We start from the raw sequence: 5,020 nt of genomic DNA, 5'->3' as shown, positions 1-5,020 counted from the left end.
CCCGGGAAGGCCCAGGCTGAGGGAGAATGTCTGGAAGTCATCAGCCAGAAGGAATATTGTCAGCAGCAGGTGCTCAAACAGGAGCAGGAGGACAGAGAGTGGGACTTCCAGCTCAGGGTCATAGAAGAAAGAAATTTGCGTGCTAAGGCTCAGGCCAGAAAGATTAACCATGAGGAACAGGGTCCACGGAGGCAAGGGACAGTAGTGGTGTTCCGTATAAAATTCGGCTGAGGATTCATTAAAGAACCTGGAATGCAGCTGGAAGTATTTGTCACCAGGCGTGATGTAGAACCCCACCTATTAGAGAGACACCTGGACAGGGACCTCTACCCAGGAGACCGCATTACTTACACCAGACACTGGGAAGAAAAAGGGTGGTATGCGCTGCATGTGCACAAATGTGCCCCAAAAAGAACAGTACCCAGGTCACCCGCAAGTGACCCAGAGCTGCAACCAATAACAACATCTAAGCCATCAGCCCCATTACCTAGCAAGGTAATCCCTGCATCTGCGCCCAGAAAGAACTAACCAAAATGTGTTCCAGGGCTACACAAGCTACAATGGAACAGCATTGCAAGAGCATCCAGACTCCCATAGTGGGTACTGACCAACTACTCCTCCTCCTACTACTACTACCTCCTCATCCCAACCTCTCTCTGTTGGAGTCCCCTGTTATGAACTGGTGATTCAGAAACACAATGGACCTGGTGGTTAAGAGCACACAAAGTGACCTGATAGTTACTAATAACATAGGACGAGCTCTGAGACGTGGGAACTCTGCTGAGCGCAATCCCTAATCCTATCACACCACACTAGAGGTAGCCGTGGAGCGCTCCTAACCAGACCTAGGCGCCTCGGGCACAGCCTGAGAAACTAGCTAGCCCTGAAGATAGAAAAATAAGCCTACCTTGCCTCAGAGAAATTCCCCAAAGGAAAAGGCAGCCCCCCACATATAATGACTGTGAGTAAAGATGAAAATACAAACACAGAGATGAAATAGGTTTTAGCAAAGTGAGGCCCGACTTACTGAATAGACCGAGGATAGTAAAGATAGCTTTGCGGTCAGCACAAAAACCTACAAACAACCACGCAGAGGGTGCAAAAAGACCCTCCGTACCGACTAACGGCACGGAGGTGCTCCCTCTGCGTCCCAGAGCTTCCAGCAAGCAAGAAAAACCAATATTGCAAGCTGGACAGAAAAAAATAGCAAACAAAAGTAACACAAGCAGAACTTAGCTTATGCAGGGCAGACAGGCCACAAGACGATCCAGGAGAGAGCAAGACCAATACTGGAACATTGACTGGAGGCCAGGAACAAAGAACTAGGTGGAGTTAAATAGAGCAGCACCTAACGACTTGACCTTGTCACCTGAGGAAGGAAACTCAGAAGCCGCAGCCCCACTCACATCCACCAGAGGAAGCTCATAGACAGAACCAGCCGAAGTACCACTCATGACCACAGGAGGGAGCTTGACCACAGAATTCACAACAGTCCCCCAAGGCTCTGTTCTAGGACCAAAGGAATGATGAGAAATCCAGCTCAACGAGATAGTGAAAACAAAACCCTTTTCTTTATTTCACTTGGAAAATGTGCTCAGTCAGATCATGATTAAGGGTGCTTGGTCAGCAGAAACGCGTTGATATCGCATTTTATTCTGTTATTGCTGATGTTTTTATCCTCTACTGAGCACATTTTCCAAGTCTCGTTGAGCCGGATTCCTCATCATTCCTTTGATACTTCTACACCCTGGCACAGCAGCTCCGTTGTTGTGAATTCTGTGGCAGAGCTCCCTCCTGTGGTCACAAGTGGTACTTCGGCTGGTTCTCTCTGTGAGCTTCCGTTGGTGGAGGAAAGTGGTACTGCGGCTTCTGAGTTTCCTTCCTCAGGTGTGTGGTGAAGTCGTTAGGTGCTGCTCTATTTAACTCCACCTAGTGCTTTGATCCTGGCCTCCAGTCAATGTTCTAGTATTGGACCTGTTTCCTCCTGGATCGTTCCTGTGGCCTGCTGCTCTGCATAGCTAAGTTCCTCTTTGCTATTTGTTTGCTGTTTTTTTCTGTCCAGCTTGTCAATTTGTTTTTTACTGCTTGCTGGAAGCTCTGGGACGCAGAGGGTGTACCTCCGTGCCGTTAGTTCGGTACGGAGGGTCTTTTTGCCCCCTTTGCGTGGTTTTTGTAGGGTTTTGTGCTGACCGCAAAGTTACCTTTCCTATCCTCGCTCTGTTCAGAAAGTTGGGCCTCACTTTGCTAAATCTATTTCATCTCTACGTTTGTCTTTTCATCTTAACTCATAGTCATTATATGTGGGGGCTGCCTTTTCCTTTGGGGTATTTCTCTGAGGCAAGGTAGGCTTATTTTCTATCTTCAGGCTAGCTAGTTTCTCAGGCCGTGCCGAGTTGCATAGGGAGCATTAGGCGCAATCCACGGCTGCCTTTAGTGTGGTTTGAGAGGATTAGGGATTGCGGTCAACAGAGTTCCCACGTCTCAGAGCTCGTTCTTGTTTTTTTGGGTTATTGCCAGGTCACTGTATGTGCGCTGACCTCTATGTCCATTGTGGTGCTGAATTACCTTTCATAACAGTACTGGAGGCCCAAAATACTAATGATTCCCAATAGAGGGAAAAAAGAAGTTCTGAGACCATTTTTTTTTTCTTTGCACTGTGTTTTGCCTTTTTTTATACCCCTAGACATTTGGGTGGTTCAGGACACAGGTGTAGCAATGGACATTAAAGGTCTGTCTTCATGTGTGGATCAGCTCACGGCAAGAGTACAAAGTATTCAAGACTTTGTGGTTCAGAATTCTATGTTAGAACCGAGAATTCCTATTCCTGATTTGTTTTTTGGAGATAGAACTAAATTTCTGAGTTTCAAAAATAATTGTAAACTATTTCTGGCTTTGAAACCTCGCTCCTCTGGTGACCCAGTTCAACAAGTTAGGATCGTTATTTCTTTTTTGCGTGGCGACCCTCAGGACTGGGCATTTTCTCTTGCGTCAGGAGATCCTGCATTAAGTAATATCGATGCATTTTTCCTGGCGCTCGGATTGCTGTACGATGAGCCTAATTCTGTGGATCAGGCAGAGAAGAATTTGCTGGCTCTGTGTCAGGGTCAGGATGAAATAGAGGTATATTGTCAGAAATTTAGAAAGTGGTCCGTACTCACTCAGTGGAATGAAGGTGCGCTCGCAGCTATTTTCAGAAAAGGTCTCTCTGAAGCCCTTAAGGATGTCATGGTGGGATTTCCTATGCCTGCTGGTCTGCATGAGTCTGTCTTTGGCCATTCAGATCGGTCGACGCTTGCGCGAGCGTAAATCTGTGCACCATTTGGCGGTATTACCTGAGCTTAAACCTGAGCCTATGCAGTGCGATAGGACTTTGACCAGAGTTGAACGGCAAGAACACAGACGTCTGAATGGGCTGTGTTTCTACTGTGGTGATTCCACTCATGCTATCTCTGATTGTCCTAAGCGCACTAAGCGGTTCGCTAGGTCTGCCACCATTGGTACGGTACAGTCAAAATTTCTTCTGTCTGTTACCTTGATCTGCTCTTTGTCATCGTATTCTGTCATGGCATTTGTGGACTCAGGCGCTGCTCTGAATTTGATGGACTTGGAGTATGCTAGGCGTTGTGGGTTTTTCTTGGAGCCCTTGCAGTGTCCTATTCCATTGAGAGGAATTGATGCTACGCCTTTGGCCAAGAATAAGCCTCAGTACTGGACCCAGCTGACCATGTGCATGGCTCCTGCACATCAGGAGGTTATTCGCTTTCTGGTGTTGCATAATCTGCATGAGTTGGTCGTTGAAGGAGTCTTTGGAGAAGGGGCATATTCGCCCGTCAAGGTCGCCATTAGGAGCAGGGTTCTTTTTTGTAGCCAAGAAGGATGGTTCACTGAGACCTTGTATAGATTACCGCCTTCTAAATAAGATCACGGTTAAATTTCAGTACCCCTTGCCATTGTTATCTGATTTGTTTGCTCGGATTAAGGGGGCTAGTTGGTTCACCAAGATAGATCTTCGTGGTGCGTATAATCTTGTGCGTATTAAGCGAGGCGATGAGTGGAAAACTGCATTTAATACGCCCGAAGGCCATTTTGAGTATCTAGTAATGCCATTCGGACTTGCCAATGCTCCATCAGTGTTTCAGTCCTTTATGCATGACATCTTCCGAGAGTACCTGGATAAATTCCTGATTGTGTACTTGGATGACATTTTGATCTTCTCGGATGATTGGGAGTCTCATGTGTAGCAGGTCAGAACGGTGTTTCAGGTCCTGCGTGCTAATTCTTTGTTTGTGAAGGGATCAAAGTGTCTCTTTGGTGTCCAGAAGGTTTCATTTTTGGGGTTCATCTTTTCCCCTTCTACTATCGAGATGGACCCTGTTAAGGTCCAAGCCATCCATAATTGGACTCAGCCGACATCTCTGAAAAGTCTGCAAAAGTTCCTGGGCTTTGCTAATTTTTATCGTCGCTTCATCTGCAATTTTTCTAGTATTGCTAAACCATTGACCGATTTGACCAAGAAAGGTGCTGATTTGGTCAATTGGTCTTCTGCTGCGGTGGAAGCTTTTCAAGAGTTGAAGCGTCGTTTTTCTTCTGCCCCTGTGTTGTGTCGACCAGATGTTTCGCTTCCGTTCCAGGTCGAGGTTGATGCTTCTGAGATTGGAGCAGGGGCTGTTTTGTCGCAGAGAGGTTCTGATTGCTCAGTCATGAAACCATGCGCCTTCCTTCTTTTCCAGGAAGTTTTCGCCTGCTTAGCGAAATTATGATGTGGGCAATCGAGAGTTGCTGGCCATGAAGTGGGCATTCGAGGAGTGGCGTCATTGGCTTGAAGGAGCTAAGCATCGCGTGGTGGTCTTGACTGATCATAAGAACTTGACTTATCTCGAGTCTGCCAAGTGGTTGAATCCTAGACAAGCTCGTTGGTCGTTGTTTTTTGCCCGTTTTGACTTTGTGATTTCATACCTTCCGGGCTCTAAAAATGTGAAGGCGGATGCTCTGTCTAGGAGTTTTGTGTCCGACTCTCCGG

This window comes from Ranitomeya imitator, chromosome 5, assembly GCF_032444005.1.
Source record: "Ranitomeya imitator isolate aRanImi1 chromosome 5, aRanImi1.pri, whole genome shotgun sequence".
Lineage (NCBI taxonomy): Eukaryota > Metazoa > Chordata > Amphibia > Anura > Dendrobatidae > Ranitomeya > Ranitomeya imitator.
Note: the sequence above shows the minus strand (reverse complement) of the source record.